This window comes from Quercus lobata, chromosome 8 (genome assembly GCF_001633185.2).
Source record: "Quercus lobata isolate SW786 chromosome 8, ValleyOak3.0 Primary Assembly, whole genome shotgun sequence".
Classification (NCBI taxonomy): Eukaryota; Viridiplantae; Streptophyta; class Magnoliopsida; order Fagales; family Fagaceae; genus Quercus; species Quercus lobata.
In genome coordinates, this window is record NC_044911.1 from 40,517,847 (window position 1) to 40,531,168 (window position 13,322).

Consider the following 13,322-nt stretch of genomic DNA (forward strand, 5'->3'; position numbering starts at 1 on the left):
CTTATTAGTCAATAAATAAAAATTAATATTTAAAAAAAAAATGAAAATGTTAAAGCTACTATAACTTTTATCATTCACCTAATAAATGATTTGGTAATAAATGCGGTACCCCTAATAAATTTTTATTTATTTTTTTATTTATGTGTGCATATCATAGTCTTCCACACACAGAAGCTGGAATCACTCACTTTCTTTTTTCTCTTTGCAAAAAAAAAAAAAAAAAAAAAAAAAAAAAAATCGAAATCAACAGATAAAAAGAAAGTCTTAAACCTCTTCTTTTTTTATCACCAAATAATTTAATATCATCTAATATATACTTGGATCTCAAGAACAATATACACTTAAATTAGGATAGAGTACTTGTGGGGTGTAGAGGGCAAAGGCCGAGGTTTAAGTCTTTAGGAAGGAGTTTCACACACATATACACTTAGATTAGGTAGAATATAATTTCTATCTTATATTAAAAAAAAAAAAAAAAAGGTTCTTGGAACACTAACCATTATTTATCAGTGACGTTTGATGCTTAAACTCCTATAATGCTCCCCATAATCTTCTCATTTTCTACAATTATAACACATTAATGTTGATATTTAAAACAACAAATCAGTTGAGTTTTCAGTTAGATTAACCAAATATTTATTGTCCTCCATTTACATTCTACATTCTGAAAATTGTTCCTTGATGAAACCAAATTGTTTTGGATTGACAAGAAAATATAAATTTCAAAGTTCTGATTTTTATCCTTGGCGAAATTACAATATTGGTTCCTCAAGTTTATTCTGTGTGTGCAATTGGTCCCTCAAGTTTCAACTGAGTACAATTGGTTCTTTAAGTTTAAAAAATGAGTTGTATTAATAATGTTAATGGAACAATGACTTGACATTTTTTAAAATGACATAACATTTTTTAAATTAAAAAATTATAGTAACTAATTTCCACATAAGATTTTAGTGACTTGGTTGAAATCAAATTTTAAATTATAACCCGGTTATAAATTAAACCCATTTATTATCTAATTTTTGTTTCACACAAATGCACGATGACGGCGCCAGAGAGAGAAAGGGCCTAGCTGCCGGTGTTGGAGATCCAAAGCCTTAGCCTCCCTCTGACCCGTTGCCGGTGGAGACCCAAGCCCTAACCATCGCCGGCGACAACCACTGACCTGCATCCCTGCTTCTCTTGCACAACCACTGACCCGCCTCTATCCTCCCCTCACACATCCACTGACCCGCTTCCCTCCTCCCATCTCAGGTATAACACATTTTCCTATAGTATCTCATCTCAGGTATAGTTTGGTGACCATAAGATTCGGACTTGGTGAATTTAACAACAACGTTGTCAGTGCTTTAATAGATTTAGATAGATTAAAGTCAAAACAAATGCTCAAGGATTGTTTTTTTTTTTTACTAGTTTTACTATTGGTCGTCATAGTCCTCTTATGTTTGTATTCTTTTGGTAAGTGTTTATTTTATTTTTAAATTTTTTATGGATTTTTTTTTTTTGGATCTTGGTTTGGCTACGTGATGCCTGTTCCTTATGTTATCTTTGGCACTGTTTCTTTGAGTCGGGAGTTGAATGAACCTGTGCTTTCATTCCATAAGCTTTCAACTGAAAGATGAATGAACCTATGCTTTCATTCCACCTGTATGGATGTATGTAACATTTGCATATAATTCATGGTCATAAAGAAATATCCTAACCATATAAATGACTTAACAAAATCAATGTCTTTATTTTCCACAAACCAGTTTAGGCTTCTTAGAGTACACCCTCACTATCATATCTTGGTAAAATGCAGGCAGCAAGTGCATGATGTGATCATCTTGGATTGAGAATACCTCATCACTGTCATAATCCTGAAAAAGACAAGCTATTTATTCTCACAATGTGCAAGTAATATTATGTCCTCTAAAAAAAATTGTTCATGAATTATCAGTCAAACCAATTCAGCTTCAAGAAGGATTAATATTTAAAAGCAGTGCCTTTAAATTTGTTATTTGTGTTAAAAATTGTAAAAATTTGTTATTTGTGTATGATTATCCAAATGTTACCAGTTGTGAATGTTAATAAAGGTTTGCATTGAATTCTCTACTTTTGTTTTAGATATTGCCAACTTGATCTAGATGTTCTGATATGATATCTTACTTTGGATTATTGAAGATTTGTCATTTTCAACCATGAATATATTCCCTTATTGTTTTGTTGATTGTTGTCACAGAATGTTCACTGACTCCTGTAGGAGGCTAAGGATCATAAAGGGCTCAGAGGCAATTGGGCTAGGTATGTGTTATCATAATATATTCGGAGATTCTAGCCTTTTGCCCTTAATTTTGAAAAAAATTAGCAATATGCCCCTTTTTCGAAACTATATAGAGATATGCCCTTGTTTCGATACTCGATTACTTTAAAATCGAGTTTCATTAAAATACTCGATTCGTAGAAAATCGAGTTATTTCAAATAAAACTAAAAAAAAAAAAAAAAAGCATAGAACTCGATTTTAGGGAAGTCGAGTTCCAAAACGCCGCCATAGGGCTTTAAAACGTCACTATAGGGCTTAAAAACGCCACTATAAGGCCCATTGAACTTGGTATGGGGACTTATAAAAAATTTTTGCAGGAAAACGCCGCTATAGGGCTCTAAAACGTTACTATAGGGCTTAAAAACGTCACTATAGGGCCTAAAAAATCACTATAGGGCACCCAGAACAAAGCGATCACATTTATAAAAAATTTTGCAGAAAAACGCCGCTATAGGGCCTTAAAACGTCACTATAGGGCTTAAAAACGCCACTATAGGGCACCGTGAATATGGGCCAATCACACTTATAAAAATTTTTTTTGCATGGAACTCGATTTCCTGAAACTCGAGTTCCATGGAATTTTTATTTTTATTTTTATTTTTATTTTTTTAAAGTTTGATCGGGCATAACTCGATTTTCTAAAAATCGAGTATTTAATTGAACTCGATTTTAGGATAATCGAGTATCGAAACAGGGGCACGCTCCTATATAGTTTGCAAACAGGGGCATGTTGCTAATTTTTTTCAAAATTAGGGGTAAAAGGCCAGAATCCTCTAATATATTCAGTGTGATAATTTGTCAGCTTAATATATAGTGTGATTGAATATCATGGACTTGTTTGTTAGCGTAATTGTCGATTTTTGTTTCTGTAGTAAAATGTACATTCAAAATGATCTAAGAAATATGCTTTGATTGCAGCTCCAAGGGCCATGGAGAAGTGTAAGAACCCTAACTAAAGTGGAAGTATCAACAAAGACCAAAGGGAGGTGTTTCCTGGGTATCAAAAGCTTTGAAAGAATTTGAAGTTTGGTATTCTATTTTAGAAATCTATATGTGTTTTTGATATGTATTAGCTTTTGTGTAGTTAAGAGACTAGAAAATTTTCATGTAAGGTAGAAGATTTTTACTAGAGACATGGATTATTATATAATTTCTTTTGTTTTTATATATGTATCTCTAAACTCAAAAGTGATGTGTAAATGGATTGCTTGATATTTGTAATTTCCCTGACTTTTTATGGCAAATTAGAGGTGCTAAAAAATTTTAGTACCCTTATCACAATGAAAATTTCAGAAAATTATGCAAATTGAATTTAGCAGTTTTAGCTCTCTTTGGTATTCAAGAATCCTTTCTGTGGTGACATTTTTTAGCATTGTAACTAAAAATCCCTACTTTACAGCAGAGGTGGAATCTACAAATATTGCAATTTTTCTTTAATCCATGACATTTTCAAAAGGCAATTCTATATTTCCGTCACTAACTATTACGGGGACACACATGCCACCTAGAGCATCAAAAAGCCGGCATGATGCTCTCGTGGAACCGGTAGGATCTAAGCAGAACTTTGATGAGTGCATCCCTTGTGAAGCTAAATGCTTATTAGTTTGTGGTGGTGCTCCATGTTTCATTATGACATCTTCTTCATTTTCAAGTACTTGAAAAAGCAACTCACGGACTTCTCCTACCTACAAATGCAGAATCCATGGCTTATACAACTTTTTTTTTTAACCTTTTCTTTGCTACCCCCTTCCCCCTCTTTTGTTCATTTCATTAATTGAATTTAATTTGTTAATTTAATTTAATTTTTATAAGTAGAATTGCTTTATTGAAATAAAAACTCGTTATGTTCACAATGATGAACACAGGATTAAGAAAAATTACACAATAAAACTAAGAGAATTGTGAAACTCTAAAATAGAGGTACAACGGGTAAAACCCCAAACTTGTTGATTAAAGAAAAGTTCAATAAAAACTCCTGCCTTCTTTAAAATATGAGACTATCAAAGTATAAATCTCAATCAAGACAATAGTGATTTCACTGGAGTTTTTTATTAAATTGGATTGGGTATATTTGAAATCTGATTGGCATAGTTTTGTCCAATATGCTCTTCCATACAAGAGTCTTGCAAATTAAACCATTCCAGGGCATAAACAATATCTAAACAATTGATCAATTTTAAATGAAAGACTAGCCAACTGCATAATTTGACAAGGTTTCTAATAAACATCATATTAAATTGCACTAATTAACATGTTCAAAATAGTAACATTAAATAACCTATACTTCAAATTGTTCCAAATAGTAGTAATCCATGAACTATTTCAAACAATAACAAAAAAAATATCTAAGTGTTCCATCCACTTCAAAATACACATTTATCTCCACAAGCACCTTCACTTTTGCACATTTAACTACAACAAATGTCGTTCACTTTTGCAGTTGTGCATTCTTATAAAATTTTGTAATTCTTTTGGATGTCTCACTTGCAGCAGCCATTGTCTCTATTGATATTCCAAAATTGTAACTTCGTAATCTGACAAAGACACAAAAACAAAAAATTTCATACAAGTCCTAAATGAATTGCACAACCACAAAGAGAGACGAAAAGAATAAGACCTAAGGGTCGACAAGATACCAAAACTGGGTTGCACAAGCAAAGGAAGAAGTGTAATACCTAATATATATTTGTAAAGTTGTAATTTACAACTATCTGTTTTGTTGGCTTTAATTCCGTGCCAAATTTGATTGTAATTTTATTTAATCTTTTGTACCTTGTATTTATTGTGGGATTTAATTGTAAGGGTTGTGTGTGAGAGAGAGAGTGTGTGAAGACTCAAGCAAATTGAAGACTGAAGAGTTTTCGCGGGTAGCTCGTGACTAAGCATCCCGCAAAATGATGCATGTGTCCTACACATGACTGGAATGCGAAAAGTCAGGACAAGATGGAGACAGCTGTGTTTCGCGAGTAGCTCGCGGGTAAGACCTTCCCGCGAGACACTCACAAAACATTCTATTTTGCTAAATTGTCCTATTTGATACAAACTTTCTGTACCCACACTATATATACCCACATATGTTGAGGAGTGCTTCTAAGAGAAAACCCTAGCTACAAATCTTGAGAGTTAGGGATTGTTATACCCATATATCTCTACACAATTGCTTGTGGATTTTCCTCAACTCCTACCTCCATTTCCATACCATTGAGAGGTTGATAGCCCAAACACTTACCACACCCTTTTAGAGTGTCAAGTGAGGATTTGGTGTTGCTGGGAAGTATTGGAAGAGGCCAGACTTTGGCGGATGCAATCGGGCGTATTGCGGGATCCAGAGAGCTAGACAAGACACGGTTCTAAGAAGCCTTGTTGGAGTAGGAGTTTGGAAGGCTTAGGTACAGCGGGTAGATTAGGCTTAGAGGGTCTCTTGCTAACCCATGTATCTCAACTGATTGTCTAGTGGATCGATTACCACTTGGAGGGCGGCGGAGAGATTTTTCGCCGAGTTCTTCGGTTTCCTCTTCGATAACACATCGGCGTGTTATCTTGTGTTTGCATTTTTCTTCCCTACTCTTTTACCTTTCATTTTACTTATATGTTATTATGAATATGGGTTAGAGTAGCTTGTTTGTTTGTACGCTCACATTTACTTTTTTCCGCACTTAGTATAAGTTAAAATAAAATCTATCGAGCTGTAATTTTAATTTGGAGGTCTAAATAGCTCTTGTGTTTTCACACATTTTAGAGCATTCAATTGGTATAAGAGCAGGTACACTTATTTTGGTTTAAATACCTAAGTGTGATCCTTGACCCTTTGTGATGGACTGGTCACAATCTCTCAATGCCCCACCATTTTTTGATGGGAGCAATTATGCCTTTTGGAAGGTCCGGATGAGGGCTTTCTTATGTGCTATAGATGAATCCGTATGGGATTCCGTTGTGAATGGGTATTTCAAACCCATAACAGCCAAGTCCGAATGGGACAAGGCAGCTCTTGCTTTAGCTAATGCGAATAGTAAAACCATTAATGCTATATTCTGTGGTGTGTCTCTTGATGAATTTCACAGGATATCGCATGTGGAGACAGCCAAGGAAGCTTGGAAGATCCTTGAGACTACTAATGAGGGTACCAAGAAAGTCAAGGACACAAATCTCCAAATGCTTACCACCAAATTTGAAGAACTTAAGATGGGTGATAATGAGGCTCCAAACACCGCACTCCAGTTTAAACATTGTTTGTAGGCTATCAAGTAGTTAGTAATTGTAGCTGTTTTATATATATTTATTGTTGTGTTAATTTTATTGGTTGCATATATGGGACCCTCGGTCACTTTCTTGACTAAAACTTGGCCCCGTGCAAGAAATCCAATTGTATACTTACAGAAGCTCGGGCCCCCATTTATTTTGGGATATTCCCATACATTTTTGAGGAAGGAGTGGGTATTATGTTATCTTATTTGATAATCTTTGCATTATGTAATCTTTGGTCATAATAATGCCCAGACGCAAAGACGAAAAGTTTTTTCTTTTGAGAAACCAAAAAAGGAAAAAGAAAAAAATTGACACTGTCTTTTAGGGTCAATAATGAAATTGTCATCCAAATGATCCAATGGTCTTTTTAAAATAAAATATAAAACTAGAAAAATTTCCACCAAAATTTCTAATTAGGGTATATATCACCAACCTCCTCCACGAGTTTCAAGCTTTAAAAAGTTGTATGAAAAGGAATTAGTACAGCTCCTAAAAAGCATGTGGCTAATCACTAATGGTAGTTAAGAGAATGACTAATACTATTCATTTTTAAAACTTGAGAGATCAAAAGCGCTCATTTGAAACTTGAGGAACTAATTATGCTCACAGGATAAACTTTTGAAACCAATAGTTGTAGGGTTGAATTTATTCAACCATGTGTTGGCTTTATTTTGTGCCAAATTTGCTTATAATTTAGCAATTATATACCTTGTATTTAGGTGTGAATCATGTAAGGGTTGTGTATGAGAGAGTGTGAAGAATTCAAGTGTGTGTGCATTCAAGAGCATTCTCGCGACTAGCTCGTGACTGATGACTCGCCAAAATGCCACACGTGTGAAGCATGCAAGAAGCTGAAGGGTCACGATAGCTGGAGCACTATAAGACAAAAAAAGACAGTCTGGCCAGTCAATTATTTCGCGATTGGAACTCGCGACTTGTCCCAGCTGCGAAGGTGAGTCGCCAGAACCCCCTATTTTGCAGAAAAAATGACTTTTCATGTTTCTCACATACCCTACTATAAATACGCTTATACTCACGAAATGTAAAGAGATTTCAGAGAGAATTTTGAGAGAGAAACCCTAGAGAAAAACAAATTAACTCATCCACAATCTTAGACATTTGATTCTCCAAATTCCTCTACTCTCACCCTCTCTATTAACATACCCTTGAGAGGATACTTAGCCAAACACTAAAGGAAATTTGGGTTTAAGCAACGTTTGTAAAACGTCACTAAAAACCCAAAAACGTTATTATAGACACAAATGGTCTACAACGATTTTTTTTTTTTGGAGACATTCAAAAACGTCACAATAAAGCAGTCACTATAGGTCTATTGTGATGTTTCTAAAAACGTCACCATATGTGACTCTTTAATGGTGTTCAAAAACTTTTAGTGACGTTTCCTAAAATGGCACTAAATAATATAACATTTTTGTAAATAATGTAGGAAAATATATTTAGTGAAATTTTAAAAATGTCGCAAATAATCAACCCTATAGCGATATTTCAAAAACATTGCAAAAGCATTTGTCCTCTTACTTTTTAGCGACGTTTTTAAAATGTCGCTATAGGATTGATTATTTGTGGCATTTTAAAAGTGTCGCTAAAAAGGATTTATTCTTACTTTTTAGTGATGTTTTAAAAACGTTGCTAAAACCTACTCATTATATTTTTTTTTTAATATTAAAAATGCTATATAAATATGCTCAAAATTCAACAATAACTAACGGAAGCTTGTAATAGATCAAATATACGTATTGATCATCAATATTCCACAATAACAAATGTCCAAACTAACACACTAACACATTAACCATAGATTCAAATATATATATTTAATACCAATACATGTATCATCTTGAATTGAACAAAAAAATTTTCTACCTACACAAAAAAAAAAAAAAACCACCTAAACGATGACAATATTATAAACAAAATACAATACTTCCAAAATAAATGTGGTTGTAACAAAACACTTGTCTACCTACCAAAAAAAAAAAAACCATCTAAACTATGACAATATTATAAACAAAGTACAATACATCCAAAATAAATGTGGTTGTTCAAAACAATTATGTAATAGCCCAAGGAGTCCTTAAAACATTGCATTTACTACTATATGCTAGTTTCTTGATGGGATGAAGCCTGCAATCTATGAGGAGTTGGAGATTGATGATCTAAATTGAAACCACCGAGAATATAAATTAAGAGTATCCAATAAGGTCATGAAGAAATCATTTTGAGTAACAAAATAATAGTTGCTATACTTAAAAAATTTAAACACCAAATACATTCTTAAAAAATTAAAATTTAATACCTGAAACTTTACGTATAACTAAACCTCTCATTTTCATTTATACATTCAAGAACTAAAATAAACAAAGAAGATTTATATCCATGTTTATCCATATCTTCATTCACACAACAAATTCAAAACCAATTAGTTTCATAAACATGCAAATAAGATTACACATAATTTTAAATATAATAAACAAATCATATCAAGTCTATCTATATCCTCATTCACACAAATGGACTAAAGCTCTACAAACTTAAGCAAAAACCATGGAAGTAGAATTATACATGCACTTAAATACAGTAAATAACATATTCAAAACCACATAGTTTCATAAACATGCAAATAGGATTACACATAATTTTAAATATAATAAATAAACCATATCAAGTCTATCTGTATCCTCATTCATACAAATAGACTTAAAGGGGTAAGTAGTAGCCTTAAAGCTACGAGACGGATGACATTATGGGCAGTCGAGTTGAGTGAATTCGACATACAGTATCGACCGCGCACGGCTATAAAGGGGCAAGTAGTAGCTGACTTCATTGCAGAATTCACTTTAGTGGATGGCTAGGGGGCAGAAGAGGTTCCACAGTGGAGCATCCACATAGATGGATCCTCTAATAGGCAAGCAGGTGGAGCTAGTATGGTACTCCATAGCCTGGAAAGAGATAAGATCGAATGCATGGTTCGTCTGGACTTTCCTATGACCAATAACGAAACAGAGTACGAAGCCTTGATAGTGGGGCTAGACCTTGCCAAGGCAGCAGGAGCTGAAAATTTGGTCGTATACTGTGATTCCCAAGTAGTAACCAGTCAGGTTAATGGTGACTATGAATGCAAGAATAAATGGATGAAGAAGTACCTTGAGCAGGTGAAGGATCGAGTTAGCAACCTTCGAGTAAAGTTTGTTCAAATCCCAAGGAAGGAGAACAAGCACACCGACCAACTTGTTAATGCTACTTCAACGGAGCACATGCTCATCCCCTGTTAGGTATTATCCTTCGTTCAAAACTCATCATTAATAGATGATACCAGTGTGCAGGAGATAGGTTTCGAGAACTATTAGACTACACCAATAGCCTCCTACCTGAAGGACGGTGTGCTACCAGACGACAAGGAGGCTGCAAGGAAGTTGAAGGTTCAAGTAGCTCGCTTCATTCTGATTAAAGACGTTCTATACAAGAAAGGCTTCTCCCGACCATACCTAAGTTGCCTCATCCTCGAGGAGGCAGACTATGTCATGAGAGAAGTTCACGAAGGGGTCTGCGGAAACCACTCTGGATCATGGTTATTGGTGTATAAATTAATCCAGGTAAGGTACTACTGGCCAACTATGTAAAGGGATGCCCATGCATACGTCAAAGCTTGCGACAAGTGTCAGAGATTTGGCAACCTCATAAGGCAACCAAGAGAGGAGCTCACCCTGATGACGGCCCCATGGCCGTTTGCTCAATGAAGGTTGGATATCATGGGCCCCTTCCCAATAGCGGTTAGACAATTGAAGTTCCTAATAGTCGACATTGACTACTTCACCAATGGGTAGAAGCAGAAGCCTTAGCCACCATCACGGAGAAGAATGTGCATAACTTCGTATGGAAGAACATTATCTACAGGTGTGGTATACCTAGAGTGCTTGTCTCGGACAATGGAAAGCAGTTCGACAATGACATGTTCAGAGACTTCTGCTACAAACACACACTACTCATCGCTTGCTCACCCTTAGGCCAATGGACAAGTTGAGGTCATAAATTGATCCTTGCTCAAAATCATTAAGGCTCGGCTCGAGGGGGCAAAGGGTATATGGTCAGATGAACTACCAAGTGTTTTATGGGCATACAGGACGACGACAAAAACGCCTACAGGGGAGACATCGTTTCGACTGGCATACGGAAGTGAGGTGGTCAACCTGATTGAAGTAAGACTTACAAGCTACAGAGTAGGGAACCAAAACACACTACGAAAACAACAAACATGAATCTACTTCATTCATGATTGATAACATGCATTATGTAAATTTCAGAATTTAAGAACAAGAGAGTGTACCTTGGTGTGGTGAAATTCAAAACAAAATATTAGAAGTACTTGGGAACACTTTTAATCTTCACTCCAATTCCACTCTACGCCCAAGAAGTGTGGTTTCTCAATCAGTTTTCCAAGGGAGAATAATCGAGTGGTTTCTACTCACATATACACACCATTTCACAATGATGTTTCTCTTAAAATAAAATTCTGTATGTTTCTCCCTTTATAACTAATTGATTATCTAATTGGATTAGCCTTTTGGACCTTTCCAATTGAGTTTTAGTGTGTGGCTTGGAGTGGGACCAAAAGGGAACAAATAAGACTCTAGTTCCAATGGGCCTTAGGCTTTCCTGTCAACTCTTGATAAGTCCAAAGTTACTATTAATTATATTTAATACTACTATATAAATAAAATTGGACTCTAGGCTTTATTAATAAATTATATCCCAAGACTTTATTATACATGCAACCCCTTCATAAAATATTCGTAGTAATACAAAATCATGAATGTAGACTGCCACTTTGAAGATTATTACATCTTATCCTTGAGTACCTGGTTTAATCCTTTAAGCTATTCATCATATATTTATGAAATTCAATTTCATAAATATATGCTTTACTAACTCCTTACTAAAGTGGTTAGACTTAATACTCTGAATAACCAAACCCATTAAACTTATTTCAAGAGAATATTTTATATCCTCATTAAGAGATTATGAATTCTATCTTGAGAATATATGTTCCATCAACACTAAATGTGTTTGCCCAACATATTGAGGTTTTGATTGTAACTTTAGATTTCATTCCTGATATATCAAAACAATCTACATTTCATGATCAGGACCATTATCCTTTCAGAGTTAAGAGTTTATGTAAATAGAAGTCATGAGATTTATTATTCATTTGACAGTCATTAGGAGAATAATAAATCTCACAGCGGTCCAGTTCAATATGTCTTAACTCTTAAAACATATCAACATACCAACTAGAAGTCCCCACTTCCATGATCAAGACAAATCATCATAGTTGATATGTTATAGTCGTCGCAGATGAAATGCCCAATTTCATCACTGACTACGAACTATAATTCTGAGTTTACAAAGAACTTGTGATTTATATTTTCTGTAACTTTTCACATAAATCACATACTATGCATCTCATGGACTATATGATAATGTCCAAATATTCATGTTACCATTATTTTAGATAATAATAAAACAACTTTATTAATCATAACATTAAGTCATACATAATGTCATACATAGGATCATACAATAGGATTTAAGGGCACACATCCTAATAGATAGCTTCTCGATAGCTCTCGATCGATCGAGGTTTATGATTTTCCTATAAACAGAATTATCGCAATTTCTTTCTCAATTCTCTCCAATCTCTCTCGATAGACAGACTTCTCTCCTTCTCTCAGTCACCCAAAAACTCAAGCTTTTCATCTTCCTCACTTCTTTTTTGGTCTCAAGATCTTTGTTCCTCACCTGGTATGATACTTTCTTCATCTTTATCATGCATTTTCATGATCTTTGACCTAACTTTTGGGGTTTTTGAAATTGTTTGAGATTTTTCAAAACTTTTGAGTTTTTGTTAAAATTTTGGGATGGGTTTTTGTTAGAATGATATTTAAACTTCATGCATTGCATCACATGTGCATTATAACAATGTTTCATGCATTTTAGATGTGTTTACCTTGTCGTTGTGTTGTGTGCTGGTAGGTTTGGATTGGGCTGAGCCCATGATGTATTTGTGTATGCATGTCACATGTTCATGCATTTTCATGCATACGTACCTTCAAGTTTCTATATTTATTATATTGTATCTTGTTGGTGCTTTTTTGTTTGTCTCTTTCTCTCTCTTTCCCTCTTTCTCTGTTTCTTACGTTAGTTGTGTCATGGAACCTGAACGTAAATCCATTTCGTCCCAAAACCCTCTTCGTTCTGGGGCATCTTCTTCTTCTTCTCCATCTGACCCCACTCCATCTCATGTTTAGTTTTGTGATGAGACGGCCAAATCGGACTTCTTTAAGAACTTTTCACGATGAGGCATTCATTCAGAACACCAAGTCGTTCTGTCAGATTTTTCTAACACTGACCTACCCATTATCATCGACAGTAGGGGTTAGGAGTCACTTTGTGGTATCCTGGTCACGTGCCCTTCCATGATCATACAGGAGTTCTACTCCAATATGCATGGATTTGATTACTCTATACCCCAGTAGTTACTCCAAGTATTGTATCTGAGGTATTACACGTCCCTAGGGTAGTGCATCCTGACTACCCTGGTTATCAGCGTCTGAGGACAGTGTCCAAAGACGAACTCTCCTATCTATTTTATAAGATACCTTCTTCATGGGGTAACCGTCAAAACACCTCATGCTCGACCTTTGCTAAAGGTCCGAGAATCCTAAACATGGTGATGACATTTGTTCTCCATCCATTGTC